The sequence below is a fragment of the Canis lupus genome, chromosome 16 (genome assembly GCF_011100685.1).
Source record: "Canis lupus familiaris isolate Mischka breed German Shepherd chromosome 16, alternate assembly UU_Cfam_GSD_1.0, whole genome shotgun sequence".
NCBI lineage: Eukaryota > Metazoa > Chordata > Mammalia > Carnivora > Canidae > Canis > Canis lupus.
The window spans coordinates 44,396,420-44,418,473 of NC_049237.1; the positions used below are offsets into that span (position 1 = coordinate 44,396,420).

Genomic DNA, 22,054 nt, shown 5'->3' on the forward strand with positions numbered 1-22,054 from the left:
TATAAATAAAACTCTTTGTGATGTGCTAAATATTTCAAGAGCACCCCTACAATAAATGTACTTAAATATTTATAAGATAGTACAACATTTTTCATTATAACTTAATGGAATAATGTCAAGTAATTCTAGGAGAGTTGAAAAAAAATCATAGGAGAGTGTCTTTGGAAGCAGTTCGGATTATATGATCCAGGTATTTATTATTGTTGCGTTTCCAAAAACCAAAGCTATGATCACCAATTAGTGACCTCTCTAATCTCTCCCATACCCAATGAAGGGAATCCAAAAATTTAATTGATTCAGGTAAACTGTGGGTCACCTAAGGCATGGTCCATTCTCCCCTTCAAATCCATTCCAAATCAGCGGTTGCTGATTTCACCTGATGGATTTATCTACTTGTATTTGAATACAGCTAGATATTCTGGGTTTGTGGCTCACTGGGATTCCCAGGGCAGCAATAGTGACATTAGCTGGTGGCCCTAGTCCATCAGTCTGTAGGTCTTATCCCAGGACAATTCAGCTGGACAGGCAGGGACCGACTCCTCCTACATGCTTCCCTGATAAAGTTACTGGCCATGTCACAGTCCGTCCACTTGGCCCTCCTACATTCCTCCACCATCACAAGATAAGAATTTGTATCTTCCAGGTTAAAGAATCGTCCAGGCAGAGGACAGAGCCAATCGCATTATGTTCAAATTCGGTTATCGCTGGGAAGTATAATTGTTCTTATTTCAATATAGAAAGAATAATTTCACTAAGGAGAAAGCAATTAAGAGAGGGGTAGTTGACTTTATTAGGGCTGAGTTCTCAATATGCAGTGGTCGTTGCTGTGAACATCAGTGTATCAGATTACACACTGCAAATGTTTTGCTTTTCCATTAATCAGAAGTTGGATTATGCTGCTAACCCAAGGAAAGCAGTATATGTGAGACAGCTAACCTGCCTTCATATGGGGTTCCCAGGCACCAGGCACCAAACAGAGGTATAAAGCATCTGGTGAAAATCATTTAAAAAAATAAGTAGATTTTTAAATCTCTCCGCTTCAGCTCCTGGGATAAATTTGCAGTTGCAGGGATCTTTATATGCAGACTTAAGCTTCTAATTAGTGAAGGTAACGTTTGGGTGTATTTTATCCAGCATGGGTAAACATTCTGAGCTCTTTCATTTGAAAACAACAAAAATAATATTTCTTCCTTTCTGTTGTTGCTTCTGACTTTTTTTTAAGGGAATTTACTCCAATATCTCTGCCATATGAACAAAAGATGGCACTAGAGAAACTAGTTTTTTTTTAATTAGACTCTGTTTATTTGGAACTAAACAAAAGAATGAAAATTGATAATATAGATATTTTCCTCACCTTCAATATGAATGAGTATTTTGAACACGTACTTAGATTCTTCTACCAATACAGCAGCTTAAAATCAAAAGGACCAAATATCAAGAGCTTGGCAAGTGTATATGTCTCCTTTTCTATTCCTTCTGTACTTAAATACAGATGTGTTCATGGATGCTAAATCAGGTGATGTGATGCTGTTTATTCCAAAGTATCCCAGGAGCAAATGTGGATGAACATGGTGGCCAAAAATAGATCATATCTGGGTGATATCAATGGAATATTTTAAAATTATATTTTAAAAATAATTTTATCTCTACTTATATAATGAAGTAAGATTTTTCTGTGAGATTAGTTTTAACCAATGTTTCTTCCAAACAACTGTAAATTCTTTGACCAAGGGATTGGTTTGAGGAAAATTTACGCAAATTTTCAACTAATTAATGTAGTCATTTTGGTAAGAATACTGAAAGAAACAAGACTTTATGACTCTAAAAGAAAAGAGGGAATATCAAAATAGGAAGAGAAGCTTATGAGAAACACTTTATTGAAATATAAGTATAGTAATCCTATGTTTTAGAAATCAAATATACATTGATTTTAACAGTATTTATCCTTCTTATTTTTCTTTCTATAAGTTTTGTTCTTTATCATTTTTTTTTCCTAGAGAATACTGGTAAATTAGTCTTTTAAAAAAACTTGAAATGTCCAAAACTCAGTGTTCTGGGATATACCCTTAAATTTAAAGAAATAATTATTTTGATGGGACCAATATATTAAAAGAAACAAACAGACACCATTATGAATTCAGATATACCCATGCTCATTTTTAAAGATGAAGGATACTAATCCTTTGTGGATGTTTTCCTGAGCACTTACTTTGTGTCATATCTCTGCTACACGTACTTCTTCCAATTGACTCAGTTACATTTTATAGTTTTATACCAACCTCTAGGAATTACTTCTCTGAAGTCAGAGGGTCTTGAGACGAAGGTTCCCCTGGGCAGGTAACCATGGCAGTATTCCTTTATTTGCCAGATGGGGTAAGTGAACAAATGTTCTCAAGCAGCAGATTAAGAAAGTGAAATACAGAGTTTTCAAGTAGGAAAGTAGAGATTTAAATGGAGGACTCTCTGCTACTGAAGCCTATATTCCTACTGAGTACCTTTTAGTTTCTTGAAAGCAAAGGATTGTGTGTACTTGACTTTACTAGTTCATGTTAGCACAGTACCTGTAAGTATTCAATAAATCCTGTAAATTCTTTTAACCATATTTCCTTACTATTCCCTCAGCTCCTTTCATACCTGAATTATGACACATTAGATCATTCCTTCATGCGGACAATTGCAATAAACTCTGAAGTAGTTTGCTTGTCTCTTGTTTTTTATCTTCAGTCAATCTTCCATATGATTCAGGCTCTGCCTATTTGCCTAGTACCTCCTCAGATTACCATACACACTCTACAATGGGCTCACGAAGCTATTTATTGTTTTCCAAACATCCACTGCAAATCTTATGACAATATTCCTCCATAACAATACTCCTTTTTCTCTTTGCTGGATGGCCTTGTCTACCTGAAAAAACCTGACTTATTCTTCAAGGCTCATTCTAAAGTTTCCTCTATGGGATTCTTTTGAATCTACCCAAAACTAGCAGCTCTATTCTTTTTGTTTGCTCGGGTCTTGTGCAAACACTGTTACAGCCGATATTATACTGTGTTGCAATGATTTGGCCTATGTTTGTTTCTTCAACCAAACTGGAAATTCTTGGAGTCAAGAACCTCTCATTTTCCACTATATCCTTAGGACACATGCACTTGTATTAAATAAACGTTATTTAATGAGTTTTCATTGACCAAATGGATAGATAATTCTGTGCTTGAGTAATAAGACATTAACATGTGCCATAAGGACATGATTTTCCTTATTAGAGTTAATAATCTCTGACAAAGAAACATATCTATAGACAGAGCATGAATTCACAGAACTCTGAGTCTCTTGGAATGCTGGGAATAACAGTATGACACCAAGTATCTTGGGAAATTTTGAGCAGGATGACATTTTGACCTTGTACACTACCTAGAAATCCACACGGATTACCACTGCATTGTCTAAAATCAACATCAGTCTTCGAGCAAGAGTATTGCTCAGTGGAATGGCATGGTTAGGTCAAGAAAACAGAGTTCACATGGAAAAAGTCTAAAAATAATGGCCTGAGAAGTTAAAGTGCTCCTCTCTAAAATATAATTGATTCGGAAGGATATTTCTTATTATTGGCAAGTTGAATAATTTCAGAATCAACAGATCATAGTTGGGTAAAAACATTTGTACCCATTGATACCAAATTCCTATTTCTGGAAAGATCCTGATCCAGATTCAATTGGAGTACTTCCACTGTGATGGGAATCTCATTGTTTTGGAGGCAACTGTTGAATTTTGCATTATTTGTGTTATTTTGTCCTTTTATAATGTCTTCCACTGATTTTGTTTTTTTTTTTTAATTTTTTTTTAAATTTATTTATGATAGTCACACAGAGAGAGAGAGAGAGAGAGGCAGAGACATAGGCAGAGGGAGAAGCAGGCTCCATGCACCAGGAGCCCGATGTGGGACTCGATCCCGGGTCTCCAGGATTGTGCCCTGGGCCAAAGGCAGGTGCCAAACCGCCTGCCACCCAGGGATCCCTGATTTTGGTTCTTTTCCTTGAAGCTATATCTAATTATTTTTCCATATGAAAACTTTACACTTATTTGAACACAGCTATTATTTCTTCCAAAGTTTCCTTTCTCCAAGATTAGAAACACTCCATTTTATGTGATAATTTTTTATATGGTATTAGTTTAAAGACTTTTAGTTCTCTTTGGTTATTCTCCAGTAGGCAAACAGCAGTGGGTGCTCAAATATGAAGACGGAACTACAGACTACAGACATAGCCTAAGCACTGCAACCTGTAAGGAGACATTCTTCATTTCCTGTATGTAATATACAACTTTATGGTAATCAAATAATGTGTTAGATTCAATGAATAAATAGATCAAAATACTATTTGCCAAGAACTGTTATTGGAGCTGGATTAAAAAGGTGAGTCAATAGTATCTTTGCTTTGAGAGGGCCTCAGGCTGACACAAACTAAAAATACCCTCTAAATAAATTCTGATATTATCTAAGAACTATGATTGAGGTATTAGCAAGTGACAATATGATTGTCAAGTGAACTCATATATTAGGTTTTTAGACATTGAATATCTGTCTTTGTTTGTTTCAGATGACTTGATAATCTTCAAGATCACTCTAATTCCAAACTTGTGCTGATGATTTTTTAAAAAATCTAGATGTCAGGGGTGCCTGAGAGGTGCAGTTGGTTAAGTGTCCTACTCTCAGTTTCAGCTCCTGTCATGAAATCAGTGTCCAGGGATCAAGGCCCAAGTAGGGCACTGTACTCAGCATGGAGTTCACTTGAAATTCTCTCTCTTGCTGTCTCTCTGGGCCTGCTGTGCTGTCTCTCACTCTCTTTCTCTCTCTGAAATAAACAAAAAAAAAATATTTTTCAAAAAAATCTAAATGTTAGACTTTATACATATCTTTCCTAATTTTATCTTGTTGATTTTGTTAGAATTCCAGCATGTCAAGGTCTTTTGAATCTTTATCCTGTCAACAAGTACATTAGTTTTTCTTTTTAAAATTTGTGTCACCTCTAAGTCTGATAGCAACAGAGAAATTGGCTGCTTTTTACATGAACAGAATGGTTGGTGTTCTATTTTCCCAGCAGAAATATGTGTTTGGGAATTTGGTTAATGGGAAGTGGTAAGGCATATATTTAGAAAAGGCAGTTTATTCACCCTAGACAAATATAGACACTTGGAATTCTATCTGCCATGACTCATTGAAAGCACAGAGGTTTCTCGTCCTCTGACTGTTGCATGGTGTTGGCTGTTGGCATACAGTGAAGTCAGGGCCTGAGAAGCAGACAAAAGAATGGCTGTGGTTGATTGTTTTTCACACCAATTTCTGACCAAAATGCAAGTTGAATGATCACCTCAATTCCAGCCTCAATGTAGCTTACAATGTGCTTATAATAATCAAACTTTCTTTACATCTCCATTGGAATGACATCTTGCTAGGGAGTCCTCTCATGATGATGCTATATAAATTGTAAGGTTTCTGCTTCTGCACTCCTTGTCCCCTGTCCTGCTTCATTGTTTCCCATGTCTCTTAGCACTATCTGGCATACTACGTATGTCTTTCTTGTGTCTTACCTGGTTCTTTTCATTCTCCCTTGCTTGTATGCACTAGAATATAAATTCTATGAATAAATATTCTATGGTTTACTTATTGCAGTGTCTTCACTGCTTTGAACAGTTCCTGGCACTAGCACATGGCCCCTGGTATATGCTCAATAAATATTTGTTGAAGAAATGAATGACTATGGCTGTAAATTGTTCATGTATTTGTCTGGTAAAATAATAAAAAAAAATAATGACTGATAGAAACATGAGAAGGTCAAGTTTACTTGATCCTTGGAAAGAAAAGATGAATTACACAAAGAATTTTGAGCTTCTCTATATAAAAGATCTTCATATATACTTTTAGTGTCAGAAGCAGTGATTTAGTGATATGTACAAAAGGGTTTATGAAATAGTAATAATAGATACTCATTTACCAAATACCAAGCAACATTCATTTTGTGATTAAATATCAAGATATTCTCATAAAGTGCGTTTATTGTGCATTTTGTTTACACAGAAATGGAGGCTCCAAGAAACTTCGTCACTTATCAATGACCCACTTTTCAAAGTGTCAGGGATCCAAACTGTGTCTGTTAACACTTCCCCTTCCTTGCAACATTTACTCACAAGTATTAAGCAAAGAAACAAAGTCACTTTCTTTTATGAAACTTCTTATTACAGCTGCGGCAGGAACTGGGGGCTTTATATGCAGGTGAGGTCTTTGTGATACAGCTGATCAGAGTTCTGCAATGAGTATAACCGCATAATCAAGATGGCTATGCTTGGGAAAGTGACCACCAAAATGACACCTGGATATTTTCTACTCCCAGCTTTTCTTACAAATTGAATTTGCCAAGAAAATCAGGTAAAGTAATGTTTTTGAGGCTGTCAGCATTCTTTACATCTGAAACAAGTTATGTGTTTTCTATCACATTCATCACCCCCTCAACAAAGATTTTATAATCCAAATGGGAGAGCTATGTGAAGAAAAGTTCGCACTTCTCTCTTGCTGGCAATTTTGTTAGGTAAGATAAACTACAAAGTTTGCTCTTCAGGCCCTATCTGAATTTTGAAACTCTCAGAGAAGCAATTTTCACCCAGGGGTTACCAGAAGGAGGTAAAAGGGTTGCTCATAAACCAGAGAAATATTACCAGGAAGGGACAGAATACAGGAGAGTGGTGTGACATGGGCCCTTTGCAGAGCTATTCTTTCAGCTTCACCCATGCCAAATTGCCTAATATCAGCAATGACCTTGGATATCTGAGCTTCTGGAAACCATTAAAGGGAGATCCTCCAGATTTTGCACCTCTGGAGCATGGCATAATTATTGATCCCACTCTCCTACACTTTGTTGAAATGTATGTAGTCTGCACTTATATTGAGGTCACATCTTTCCCATTTGGAAAACTCCCTCTTTCCTCACATGTCCAGGTGTCATGTGTTTCCTGTCAGCATCACTTATACAGATAATTAAAATAGATGAGAAGGAAGAAGGGAAACATTGACACTCAGCAAAGACTATACCAAGGTGCAATTCCTAACACAATTTCTTCAGCACTGCTTTGGAGGTCTCTTCTCTATCCACAGTTCTGGGATGGATGAGTGGATTCTCAGAGCAGCTGCTATGCCTTCCTCATCTCTTTCAGCCCACTTAAAACTATCTTATTTAAGAAGTGTTGGGTTTTATTCCAACAGGCACCTGAGGTCTTGGTCTTAATTATGACAGGGAATAGATATAAGCTACCTTCCAACAAGATTCCTAGTTTGAGCTAGTGCATTAGAAGAGTATATAACAAAAGATGGTGAGCTTATTAGCCTATTCCCTATTACCATTACCTATATGGTAGAGCAGAAACAAGAACAAGACCGAGTCCCTTATAAGATGTCATCCTCAGATCTCAGTCTGGTTTGGAAGTAGCCCTTTCAAGGAAATGTAGACCAATCATAGACCCAGTTTTCCTAATCTAGCCAGAAGTATAGAGAAAGGGACCAAGAAACTCTATTTCCTAAACAGACATTGTCTCTTGACAGCTGAGCAGTAGATCACAATCATGCATCAGGACTCCAGAGCTTTGATCACCAGGCAGGGTCATTTCAGAACACTGGATTTCTCTCTTGCAAGGTTGGTGGGAGAGCTATTCATAGTCACCTTTACTAAACACTCCTTTCCTTTCTTCATTGGAAGATTAAAAGTAATAATAATAACAACAGATCTAGTGAACAAATTATTTAAACATAATAACTTAAAAACTCTATTCATAAAGCAAAGCAATATTAAGTATCTCCAATGTATGGGACATTGCATACATTTCTGGAGTGATATAAATACAAAGTAAACACAGTACCGCCATCTTCTTGGAAATCTTGAATTTGGTGGTGGTGGGGGGGGGGTGGTTACAGGTGGTGGTGGTGCATGGAAGGCAGACATTGAAACCAGAATTGCGAAGTTTTCTGTTGTCATGTCATTTCCCATCTATATCTGTGAAAGTTGTCCCTGCATCCACAATTTCCTCTGTGACAAGTCAAATTCTTTGTCTTGGCAAACAAGATCATCCTTTCTAGTCCTGTCTACTTCTCCAGCCTCATCTTTCTCTTCATCCTACTTGGCATCCTCTATTCCAGCATCAATAATCTGCCTGCACTTTCCTCAATTTTTCAAAGTTTTTCATGCCTGTTGCCTCATCCCCCACCTAATTTGCCTTTCCCTCATTAATCTTGAATACCCTCACGTTTTTTTAAAGACTCGATTTTAGCCTCCTTCTAGAAGTCTTTTCTACATTCCTTGCATAGACTTGAACATATCCTATGAGCCATTACTTCTATCAGTTTGCAAGAAACTTATTGCAAGTCACTGTTTTTGTACTAGAATGTTTGCTTCTTTTTTTTAAAGATTTATTTATTTATTCATGAGAGAGAGTAGCAGAGACATAGACAGGGGGAGAAATAGGCTCCCCACAGGGAGCCCGATGTGGGACTCGATCCCGGATCCTGGGATCACGCCCTGAGCCAAAGGTCAACGCTCAACCATTGAGCCACCCAGGCATCCTTAGAATGTTTGCTTCTTGAGAATGAGCAGTGTCTATTGCCTTTGTTTCTCTAGCACAAATCCCAGTGTCAACTACCACATAGCCTTTAAAAATGTTGAATAGATTAATAGTGAAAAAAGTAAAGATGATGCAGATTATTTAACAAAGCAGAAAAAAAATACTATAAGAGAAGAGCAAAGTTGGTGTTCAAAGTAGGTGGGAAAAAGGAGAGTCCATAATGTGCTGGTGATTAGTGAGGCTTGGGTTCGAGAGGTGGATTTCAATAATGCCTTGAAGAACAAGTAGCATTCAGGAAGGGAGGAAAATTTTTAAAATGAAGATTCAACATGAAAGGAAGCAGAGATGTCTGAAACATTCAGCTGAATAAAAGCCTCTAAAACAAGACAAGAGAAACAAAGTACGGTTGTTTGTGGAGAGTTAAGCATATGGTATCATTTAGAGGGTAGGGATCCCTGGGTGGCGCAGCGGTTTGGCGCCTGCCTTTGGCCCAGGGCGCGATCCTGGAGACCCAGGATCGAATCCCACATCGGGCTCCCGGGGCATGGAGCCTGCTTCTCCCTCTGCCTGTGTCTCTGCCTCTCTTTCTCTCTCTGTGACTATCATAAATAAATAAAACTTAAAAAAAGAAAAAAAGAAAAAAAATAGAGGGTAACTGGGAGCCACTGATGGTTCATGAGAAAGAGAATCACATGGTATAATATTTGATTTGGGAAAGATGGTTTAAAATTCAGGATCTAAAAAAATCCAGGAGAGCACATATTTCAAGAGGAATGTTGCCTCTATGAAACCGGATGAGAACTGAGTAAAGACCACTTGTAGACTTAGGACCAGTCAGGGGTGGAGAAGAAGAAGAAGCTACCACCAGGCGAAACTAGGGAGACCAGGGAGATAGAGATTGCAGGCAAAGTGGAAGAATGAACTTTGGAAATTGGTGTAGATTGTTTCCTCTAAGACAGGAGAGTAAGAGGAGAACATGAGTGAAGACACCGGACTCTGAGGTAAAGCAGGGTAGAAAAGGTTAATACGGATAATTCAATATCAGACAAAGACACCGTTTATATTTTCATTTAGGGAAAGGCGGGTCTTACGATGATTGTAAGGGGAGTGAAGGATGTGTTTTGAGTTTGAATAGAATAGGAAAGGTCCAGAACAATGGTGTTGGAAATAAGAGGAGTCAATTAGTGTTCAGTAAAGAATGGGCAGCAGCACTGAGTTCTTGCCTGAAATGACAAAGCATGATTTTTGTTCCCTTTCTGAGGACCACCATGGGTCCAGTCACGTACTGCTGACTGACAAACCGTCTCACGTGCAGTGGCTGAAGACAATAGTCAGTATATTATGTTCATGATCTCTGGGTGGTAAATTATGGCACCACGTGCTTGGGTAGATCTCCTGTTCCACATGGCATTGACTGGGGTCGCTCAGTTTATTCAGCTGGTGGCTGGGGGGATCTGCCAGGCCCAAGCAGACTTCACTCTCGTGTCTGGCACTTTGGCAGGGATGCCTGGGATCTTGCACACCTGCGTCCCTCTCCATGCACTCTTGATGTATCTTACACATAATCCCATCTGATTATCCAGACTTCTAACACAGTGGCTCAGGACAGGAAGTAGCAAGTCTCTGCAGGTTTGGACTGGAAACCAGCACAGAGCCACTCCCACAATTGTTTCTTGGTCAAAGTGAACAGAGATCTGTCTCTGGGGAGGAGAAGTTTGAGGGGGAGGTCTTGCACCCTACTTGTTGTTGGAAGGAGTGTCAAAGCACTTTGGGCTACCTTTTACCTCTCCACAGCATTAATCATTCTCTAACGTTTATTTTCTGCTGTCATCTCCACTGGAATGTAAGTCACATAGAGCGGGGAGTTTTGTCTGTTTTGTCCCAAGGGTCTGATAAGTAGTAGACACTTAATATTTGTCACATGAATGGTGGCAGACTGTAGACAGAAAAGTGGATAATGAGGGAATGAAATGCTCAGGGCCGTGGTCCTCCAGAAAAATAGGGAAGAATGTCAAGAGACCACAGGTTAATGATTCCTTCCACATATATGAAGGTTACAGCACTTTCCACCAGCAACAGTAGCTCCATAAGGCTGTGGCTTTCACTTCTGGGGAGAAATCGCAGCAGCGTCTTCAGGACACGTGCTCCAGAGTCCTAGTGAATACATTTATGTTTATTCCAACCGGAAGCTCTCCTCCAATTGCATGGACCAGGTACCAATGAATCGTGTGGTTTAAAGGAGTCTTCATCTCAAAATAATAATAATAATAATAATAATAATAAAATAAAGGAGTCTTCATCTCAATAATATAGACTGGCTTTGGGGTTCACGAATCCCTCCAAAATTGTGTGGACAAATGTTTCATCATTGGCTCAAAGGGCGATTTGACCCAAAAAATATTACAAAGCACTGTCAGAATAAACTATATTTGGACTTCAGCTTTTAAATATGAAAGCTGTCCTTCAAATACTATGGAGAAAAAAAAATCACCTGAAATAGAAAAAAAAAAAGTACTTCTAACATTAACTAAGGCCACATATGTAGCAAGCAAATTGATGCAATAATGTTTAATGATTTCCCAGGAGCTATGAAGTTTGATTTGGTCTGTGTTATGTGAACCCACAGGGATTTACGGCTAAAGTTACTCTACCTACAAAGAGAAGCCATAGCATTATGTCAAAAAGTCACTTAAAAAGAAAAAAAAAAAGTATTTGAGGAGACTTAGACTATAAAAAGGTATGTTTCCCAATTAGCGCTTAAAAGCCTCTGATAATAATGTGGTATTTTCGTTTTTCTTTAAAAAATCTTCTAAGTATTTTTAACAATTGAACTTGAACTAAAATTATAACTCCATTATTTGAAAATACTTTCACATACTTTTCTTTCCTCCTTTTTACATTACTTACTAAAAGTAAGGTTTTTTTTTTTTTTTTTTTTAAGTTTATGGTGGTCAAACTTTTAACAACAGACCAATATATGGGGATTTAGATGGTCAAGTATTTTAAAAATTGAGTGGCTTATAAATTGAGGCTATAAAGCTATTAGGTAGATTCCATCCAGAAATATAAAGTCTGTAGATAAGATAGTGTAGTTTTAAAATGGTTCATGAATATTACAATGCAAAGGACTTTTTAAAAGTTTTGTTCATTTCCTTAGTTTTAACTGTTAATTACCTAAAGAGCATCACTGTAGGTTTCTTGTTATGATCCCAGTTTAAGCAGCCTAGAGAGTTAAAGTCTTCTCATCCCCAGGCAGATTCCCTACTCAATGCCTGCATTATGTGAAATGAACAATCACTGCATGGGATCATCCTTCACTTCTCCATCACATCGATCTGGTGCCCTCACCTTCTGAGCTGGAATCTCAGATTCTAGAGCCTTCTGGATCATATAGCCCAAGTGGGAAATGCATAAATATGGTACAAACATACATCTTACATAAACACACATAATATATATTCTGATTCAGTCCTTGTTCCCAATCCATAGCTCAAATCCTATGTTTTTCTTTTTTGCTCACAGTCCACTCCCTTACTCTAGATCCTCATGATTTTACTCCAAGGTAATACCTTTACTTCATCTTCCTGATGCTAAACTATTTTATTTTTTCTTTCAAATGCTGCTGGGACAAAACTCTGTACAACAGTCCACTTTCTCTTCAAGTACCAATAATGGCTTCTTCTCATTGCTCAGTGAAGCAATACTATGCATGCCTCTCCTATCTCTCATACCAACGCATACGTGATATGACCAGTTAGATAAGGGTGAGTGAGAATAAGGTTGCAAATCATGATTGATTAGTTCATAATTAAAGATCCAACAAAAGAATATAAGACAAGTTTATTTTTCCCCCTAGCTTAAGATCCAAGATCCAGGAGTCAGCTATGTCAAGATATAGTATTAGCAAAATGTACATATTGTGAGTCTGAATCTGGCATGGCATGGAAATGAAGTGACGTATTATACTTTCTGGGTCACAGGAATTTGTGTCCAGGTGGTTCTGTATCTAAATATGTGTGTGGGTGTGTGTGTGTGTGTGTGCACATGCACATGCAAATTGTAGAGAGACTTGGAGGGGAAGAAGCACCTTGGTCTTAGTAGATATTTACATAAGAATAAGAATTTTTTGAGAGAGAGAGCACAGGCATAGGAGGTGGGAGGGGCCAGGGGAGAGAGAAACAATCCTAAGCAGATTCATCCCCAGTATGGAGCCCTATGCAGGGCTCGATCTCACCACCCTGAGATCAGGGCCTGAGCTGAAATTAAGAATCCAAGACTTAAATGACAGAGCCACCCAGGTGCCCCAAAAATAAGAATTGCAGGAAGAAGGCGTGCAAACTTTATAATTAACCATGGCCTATTAGTCACCAACATATGCTTGCTCACTTGATTGGGATAGGCTTTTTCCTTGGTCCCTAAAAGAGTGTTTCCCCTCTAGTCTCTGTTAATGCTGTAACCCTTGGTTTGAGATATTACTTCATATCTTCTAGCCAAATCCTTTCATTCTACTTTGGATTTTATTTCAAATGCTGCTGAAATAGTTCCATTTCATTCATGATGTCATCTAAAGCTTCTTCATACTGACCTGTCTCTTCTCAGAACTTCTGCACTAATAGTGAATAGTTGGCCACGTCACATGTGCTTAGTGTCATAAGTGGGGTCGTGTCTTTAACTTGTTTTCTTGTCTTATTTTTGTTTTTGTTTTATTTTGGTTTGGTTTTTGCTTTGGGCAGGTATTTATTTTATTTTGTGTCTTATATGCAGCCTAGCATAGTTCTAAGAGCAGTAAACGACTTTTGGATGATTGTTTTAATCAGAGCTCATTTTTTTCAAAAAACTTATTAAGCTTTGGGGATTATAAATTTTTGAAGGGGGAAGAGATAAATATTACAATCATAAAACCCCAGAATTTAAGACCTGAGAGTGGTGTTAGACATCATCTATTTCAAACTCCACAATTGATGGAAGAAGAAAGGCTATGTAGAATAATTAGGTAATTTGCACAAAGCTAAGCAGTAAACTAGTGACAGTTCCAAGGCCACAACTCAGGACTCTAGCTGCATTCTAATGTTTTTCGCTAGGCTGGACAATGGTATGTAGTACCTTGAAGAAAGGCAAAATTGGCTGAAAATATTTTACCTATGCTTGTCTTTTGAGATCATAGTTAGGCACCACTTCTAACAAGCCACAAAATACATAGTTTGAATATGAGTGTGGCTGACACTGTTGGCTGACTGTCCAATTCCCGTTCTTCCTTTATTATTATTTTAACACGTCCACACAGAAACACATGCAACAGAGAGGCGTGGGTATGTGTCCACTTAAAATCTAAAAGCTCTCAGTGCTCTTGTGTTGAATCACCATATGGTATTTTTTTTTTTTTTCTCATCAATAAGATCTAGTTGAGCAGTTTCTCTCTTCTGGCCAGGACAGCTGAATGGCTGGTACCAAGGTGTGGGTGGCAGGGGGAGCAGTGCCTTGGCACCCTGACCATCTCACAGAGGTTGTATAGCACCTGGAAGTGTTTACAGTTGAAGAAATGATGTTTCATATCCAACATTTGAAAGGAGCACAAAGTAAGGACTTATTTCTTAAAGACAAGAAGGAAAACAGGTTATTGGCTGGTGACCATTCTTCATGATAGACAAATTAATTCAAATGATCTTGCCAATCAGTTAGGTGTTGAGAGGGAAATCTTCAGTTTGCTGATGAAACAGCCATGCTAGGAAAACTAAAAGCTGGCTAAGGCTGTGCCACACCTTTGGCATTCTTCTGTGTTGATGGGATCGAAATTTGTTCCCGATTCTGCTTTTTTGGAAGGTGGATGTGAAAAGGTGTACTTTCCTCCAATGACCAACACTACAACCACGGAATTGAACCCTGATGACTTTCTAACATTTGTGAGGAAGACGAAACGTCATCTCATGATACTAAATTTTGATAAAAACAACTAATTGGGGTGATGTGTAGAATACATTTATTTCTGAAAGCTCTTTTTTCTCATTTATAATTTTTAAAAAGCATTAAAAGTGGTGAGACTTTTTTTTTTTTTTAAAGAAAGATATAATTGAAAGTCTGCTAGGAAGCAACTACCTTTACAAGTAAAAAAGAACAAAATCTCTGCCTGGAGAAGGTTTTTGGATCTTTATCTCTTTGCCCTTTTCGTGTCTGGAATTCAGATGTGATACCGGGAGTACAGGAGCAATCTTGTGATCACAAGGATGAAAAGCCACAACCAAGGATTAAGAACAGCGTGAGAGAAGGAATCCAGGTCCTTGATAACATTCATGAGAAGCTGACTCTGTCCTGAATCAACTCCAAACTTCTAAATGAGAACTATAAATCCCTTACTTGTCTAATCCATTAGTTATTAAGTCAGTCATATTATTTGACTAAGCACTTTTGCAGTGACTTTGCTGCAAATGAATCTTTTCAGTACATAAAAGTGTAACTACTTTCTAAAATGGCCTAAATATGCTAAGCAATTATTCTGCGCCCTTTAAGTATGTTGCCTTATGTAATCATCACAACGATTATATGAGGAATGCATTGATATCTTCTTTATAAAGGAGAAAGTTTAAAGCGGTTGATTGTCACATAGTAAGTGATAGATGTCCCCGTGATGCCAGTGATGCTGTTCTGTCCATCTATCACACCATGTGATAAGCCACATGGAATGCAGCTATATTAACTAATGTACTAGTTTAAAATTTAATATAGTTGACCAGCAACCTTGTTTTCTTCCCCAGAAATGAAACACTAAAATTGTCGTAAAAACACAGAACCTGGACAAATCTAAATGTAACCTAGACAGAGAATAAGTTTAAGTTGTATAATTCTGGAACTATAACTCGATAATTTCTTAAAGAATCTGTCATAGAACTGATTGCATTTTTTTGCTCTGGCTCCTGAGCTTGGTCATACATTGTGTTGGTAATTATTCTAGGTATAGAGGCCTGAAACAAACAAACAAAAATGACAATTCACAGCTTTTCAGCATTTTCAGACCAGCTCTACTTAACTGGAATACCTTCTAGACTTGCTTTCCTCTTACAGAAACATCATTTAAGTTTATATTTCAAATGGCATAAATCCCTAAATCTTTCAGGTAATTTATGGTTTCTAATCCTTTATTCTCTAGGGATTATTTTATTCACTATTCATTCAGAAAACAAAGGCGAGCTGGAAACATGATATAGGATGCTTCTGGATAAAAGGATTAAATGTCTATGACAATCAAACAATATAATTGAGTACTCACATCACAAAAATTGCCACTAATTAGAACAACTTTATAAAAAGGTAATTGTAAATTGAGTTTTATCTGCCTAACTGAGAAAAGTGGTATTTTGAAGTCAATTGTAAATGTACTTCAAGGTTAAAAAAAAAAAATCCGTTTTCTCATTACCACTAGATAATTGAGACAAAATATTTTTTGATTTGAACTTTTTGCTCATTTTCTACAGTAAATTGGAGAAACTTTATTATGGCTTTATAGATAGTAGATTCAGATTCTTTAGCCAATGTTCAGTGTTTTGGATGAGAGTCATAGTAAAAATTCCCAAATTTATAGTTTTACACAAAAACTTCTGGAAAACTTAGACTATGAACTGAATCTAATACCAATCAGACTAATTGCTGATGAGGTTGTTAATGTGGTATGAGAAACTCCATTGAGATCCCTTCTATAAGAACTTCAATACCTTCCCTGGGTTTTCATATATTCCCCATAATACAATTTCATTTAGCTGAACACATAACTGTGTTTTGTGGAGGTTCTAGTGCAATTGTTTGAGAGGTAATTCCTGCAGAGGAAAGAATCTGTTCACTAAGAACCTGCATCACCATAGCAGGTTAGGAAGATGTGAGCTGTAAGACTTCCATGAGTTAACAGCTCAGTGGAAAGACAATATTTTCAAACAAAGGGGGGAAAAAGAGTAAGATAGGAAAACGACTCTATCCACAAGTTAAACTGAGACACAAATGAGAAGTAAGGTCAGACATCAGTGAGAGAAAAAGTCACTGCAGTCACAAATCCTGAAACTGGACATGCTGCCTTTTGAATTTTTCACTCATGCATTCTGTACTCACTAGGTGACTATTGTGTGCTAGGCACGGTGTTAGACTCTGAAAATATAGCATAGACTGGGACCTCGAGGAGTTTGCAATGTAGTCAAGATCAGAGGAGAAACAATGTAGATGAGTAGGTGTGCTGGAAAGGGAGCAAGGCCACTCTAGAGAAATGTCCTGCTTCCATGTATTAGGGAGGGGGGCACTTCTAATGCATTGGCAATATGGTGAAGAAAGTGCTGGGAATAAAAGATAAGTAATTCATTAACTAAAGAAATATTGCCCTTGGATAAATGCCCAGAAGTGGAATTATTGGATCATAGGGTAGTTCTATTTTTAATTTTTTGAAGAAATGCCATACTGTTCTCCATGGTGGCTATACCAATTTACATTTGTACCAACAGTGCATGAGGGCTCCCTTTTCTCCACATCATTGCCACTTGTTATTCCTTGTCTTTTTGATGACAGCCATTCAAATGAGGGTAAGGTGATATCTCATTGTGGTTCCAATTTATATTTCCTTGATGATAAGTGATATCCAGCACCTTTTCATGTATCTATTGACAATTTGTATATCTTCTTTATAGATATACAACAATTTCATTTGGTTGAACACATAACTGTTTTGTGGACGTTCTAGTGTTTATACAATCTGTTGACAGTTTGTATGTCTTCTTTATATCTTCTTTGGAAAAATATGTATTCAAGTACTCTGCCCATTTTTAATCAGATTTTTTTGTTTCTTTGTTTTGCTATTGAGGAGCATAAGGAAGTGCAAATAGAATCTCAAAGAGATATCTGCTTTTCCATTGCAGCATTATTATGATAACCAAGATATGGAAACAAAGTAATTATCCATTGATGTATGAATGGATAAAGAAGATATGGTATGCATATGCAACAGAATGCTACTCAGTCATGAGAAAGAAGGAGATCCTGACATTTGAGAAAACTTTGGATGAACTTTGAGGGCGTTAGACCGTGTGAAATGTCAGAAAGACTAATACTCTACACTATCATTTATATGTAGAATTTAAAAAAGCCTGACTCAGAGACAGGGAGTAGTAGAGTGGTTACCATGGACTAGGGAGTGGAAGGAATGGGAGATGCTGGTCAAAGAATACAAACTTCCAGTTATAAGATGAATCCTTTCTGGGGATCCCACATCCAGCATGGTGATCATAGTTAATCATATTGGATTATATATTTGAAATTTGCTGAAAGAGTAAGTCTAAAATGTTCTCACTACAGAGAGAACAGTGTAGTTATGGGATGTGGCGGAGGTGTTAGCTGACACTATGGTGGTAATTTTCTAAAATATCAAACAACACATCTTAAACTTATTCAGTATTTTGTGTCAGCTATATCTCAATAAAGCTAGAAAAAAAGAAATATTTATTGAGCATCTACTCTATATGAATTCCTGCATAGTTTTTTGTTTAAAGATTTTATTTATTTATTTTAGAGAGAGAAAAAGAACGTGCGTGGGGGAAGAACAGAAGGAGAGCAAGAGAGAGAATCTCAGACTCCTCACTGAGCATGGAGCTCAATATGAGGCTTGATCTCACAACCCCGAGATCACACCTGAGTCGAAATCAAGAGTCAGACGGTTAGGTGACTGAGCCACTTAGGCGCCCCCAATTCTTACATAGTTTTGAAGAAATATGCTAAATGTTAGAATAGAGTTAAGTGCTTTAGAAGTTTAAAAAAAAAAAAAAAGAAAATTTATTATGCCTCTGGAAAAGAGGATTTGAAGTGAAGACTCCACCAGGAAGAAAGCTACTGAGCTGAGTGCATTTTTTGATAGACAAAGATCATTAGAATAACAAGCACACAGCAAGGTAAAAGGGCATCAGTGTGGAGAACAGAGGCAAGGAGGCAAGAGGGAAGGAGGAGAAAGGGAAAGGAAACAGATGAGGCCAGAAAATTAGATTGAGGTCGGATAACTGAGGCTTGGTTGGCAGCTTATGAGGGCACTAAGTCAGCCTCCAAGACATTGATATGAAATCCATGAAAATGAATGATGTCTTCATGGAAGAAAGTAGACATTAAAAGTAGAAGAGCCAAGAGTAGAGAAAGACTAATCCACTTCCTTCCATAAATTTACTTAGGAAGGGCAGGAAGATTGCCTACATTAAGTGCTAATTTTACTAGTCTTCACCTATGACACAAAGATTATTGATGCACCATTAGCGGGCCCCAGCTTTAGTGGTTTTCCCAGCAGTGGGGATGAATTTGCACTAAATGTCAAGACTGCCTTGTTATCACCTTTTCAAAAAGGCTGAGAGTATTTAACAGTTGTAGGCCAGGGTGTAGACACAGACAAAATTCGGAAGTAGGGAAATTGTTTTTTTTAGTTCCTACCAAATTTGCAAATGGGGAGAGACAAAGAAAGAGAGGGAGGGAGGGAAGGAAAGAGTCAGAGGTTGAGAAGAGAAAGGGCACAAAACAACATTCCTTTGGATTACAAATCTGTATATATTTCAAGGAAAATGGGACCTATTTCTAATTGAAGCAATTATAACTCAGCAAAATTTGAATTGGCAAGAAATAATGGAACACTAACTAATTCTGTACAACTTCTTTTCTAAACCTCCTGAAATCTCTTTCGTCTGCAGTAAGACTTCATGACTTGCCAGCTCAGAATCTTGAGAGACTGGAGTTTTGTTCCTGGCAGTGGAATGGCAAACTACATTTTACCACTTTCAATTGTAAGAGAGAGAAGATTCTTGTCAGATCATTCTGAATATAAGGCAATTATGCAGGAACAGTGATTTCTAAGAATACAAATGCACGACTGTGAGCTAATTTCATTCTTCTCAGATGTGCGTCAGAGGGAACCACGGAACATGGAAAGAGTTTGCTAAAATAACAATGAACGAAACCCTGTAAAACAGCTACTTTGATTCTTTTAGACTGGCTGGCTGCCTAGGAGGTGACCTTGGGCAATTTCAGAAGCAAAGAAACAGAGATTGGAGCCAAGAGTTGGTGAAGAGGATGTGAAGAGAGAGGGCAAGTAGTTAACACATTTCTCAGGAGAAATTGTGAGCACTCCTCAGTGACCAAGAACTGGTTGCATGATATTCATGTGTAATTCTCATATGCAAGACTGAGACAATTGTTCATCATAACATATGTGACATCTCAATTTAATTTTTATTTCCCATTGATGATCTTTGCCATATAATGTTATTTGCACCCACACTAATGAATATTGACGATCTATCAGTTCTAAGAATGAAAATAAAAATATTTTGGCCTATATGAATCCTTAAATGAATTTATTAAAAAGCTCTTGATGTACCCTAGATATTCATGTCAGGCACAACTTATTTTAATTTGTCTTTTTGAAGTCTTCTCAGAACATTCATTAAGAAAGGCAAGACTGCAAGAATTCATACATCAAGGATTTTATGCATGACAAGCTTCTCGAAAAAGACTTAAGTACTGCATGATTCTTGACAACATTTACCACCAGATGATTGCAATCTGCTTACATTAAAAAAAAGTATATGCATTTGATTCAAATTTAAAACAATGTTGAAATCTTCAACTTGCCAAGACATAAAGTCAGAAATGTAGTCTATAGGAAAAAGAAAAAAAAATCACCTAAAAATGAAATGTTTATCATTTCAGGGGAAAACAAAAAGTTAATTCAATTTAATATAAATAAAAATATCTACGCTGTGTAGATAGTGCTGATTATTTCCATTATCCGGTCAATAGTAGAAAGAGAATCATGATGAGAAATGGATGGGAGAGTTGCCGTTTTCAGCAAATTTATAGTTCTATTGCATCTTTGCAGATGAACTTTAAATGAGAGGTTGTGTTGCTTACTTGGAAGTTTTTAAAAATAGATTCATTATAAATAATGCTATGGCATGCAAGCTCCACACTGCGTCCGGTACTTCTTCCCATTCCACTGCTAGGACCCTAACTCAGGCTCCAGTTATTTATTGAGGGGGTACTGCAAATTCTCCTGTCCTGCTCAAGCTTGCAACAGTTCAGTATTTCCCGTCCTTACTTGCCCTCTTCCAGTCTGTTATGGGGTGAACTGTGGCTCCCCCAAAGATGCTGAAGTTCTAAGCCCATACATGTGAATGTGACCTTATTGGAAATAGAGTATTTAAGGCAAATTAAGTTCAGATGAGGCCATCGAGATGAACCCCAATTATATATGGTTTTGTCCTTAGAGAAACAGGGAATTTGGACATAGAAATAGAGGCAGGCACACAGAGAGAATAGTACAAGAAGACTGGAATTACATGACCCAAGGAGCTACGAGCAGCCAGGAGAGAGGCCTGAAACAGATCCTCTTCTTCTACCTTCAGAGGGAGTATATCCTGATTTCAACTTCTAGCCTCCAGAACTATGACCGTGAATTTCCGTCATTATAAAGCCACTTAGTTTATGGCACTTTGTTAGGGCAGCCCTAGGAAACCAAAGTAGTACCCCATTCATTCTATTCACTTACTTTTTAAAACTCCACGTTTTTTTTTTTTTTTTTTTTTTTTTTTTTTTTTTACCACTTCCTCAGCGATGACATGGTTACATTACCTCCTGCACCTAGAGAGCATCAGACATGGATTAGGTGCTTATAATCATTTGTTGAAAAAAATGATAAATGACCAAATTAATTACCTACCAAGTTAAGAAAAATTACCTCATTCTAAAACATTAAGAAAATACACCATCTGTCTTCAACCTGCTTTTCCAATCTTTTACACGTCTCGTGCATTACAATCCAACTTGGCTCTCAGCTGCACTTTCAAAACACTGAGTTTATGCATTTCTCCAAAATGTTTTCATGCTCTGTGTATCAGGCTCTGTGGTGTTCATTTTGCACTGATTTTTCTATCCCCTGCTAGCCTCTTCTTCACATTTTAACCAGTCACAGTCTGCATAGTTAAGACCCATTTCCCCACCTACTTTGTGAGCCCCACTGTGATTCCCCAGTTGTGCTCTCTGAATCCTCAGTCATTTCTGTGACTTGTTTTAGGCCACTTACAATCTTCCTTGAGATGTGGACATCTGGGAACCTGGTGTATACCTATAGTTAAGTGATAAATGATTTGAGGGCTGGGACTGTGTTTAACAGAGAAGCATTTCACAGAGTATGACTGAAAGTAACACACAGAGTAGATGCTCAATACGTATTTTGAGTTAAAGTATTATAAATTAATGAGACATATTTAAATGTGATTCTAGGACGGTCCTGGATGATTTTTCAGGGAAAAGGGAGAAGTGGCAACAGTAACAGAAGTTGCGTGAGGCAGCCCCTGGAGACCAGAGGTGGCAAGGAGGATTCTCACCCGAAGACTCTGGGAAGCAGCTCTGCCCCCATCTCAATGTTAGTCTGGTAAAACTCATCTCAGAATTATGGCCT

The 22,054-nt window shown here is 37.6% G+C and overlaps 1 pseudogene; it reads left to right on the plus strand.

Annotated features, from left to right (window-relative positions):
- Nucleotides 1-22,054, plus strand: part of LOC100682675 — a 42,045-nt pseudogene that overhangs the window by 2,068 nt on the left and 17,923 nt on the right.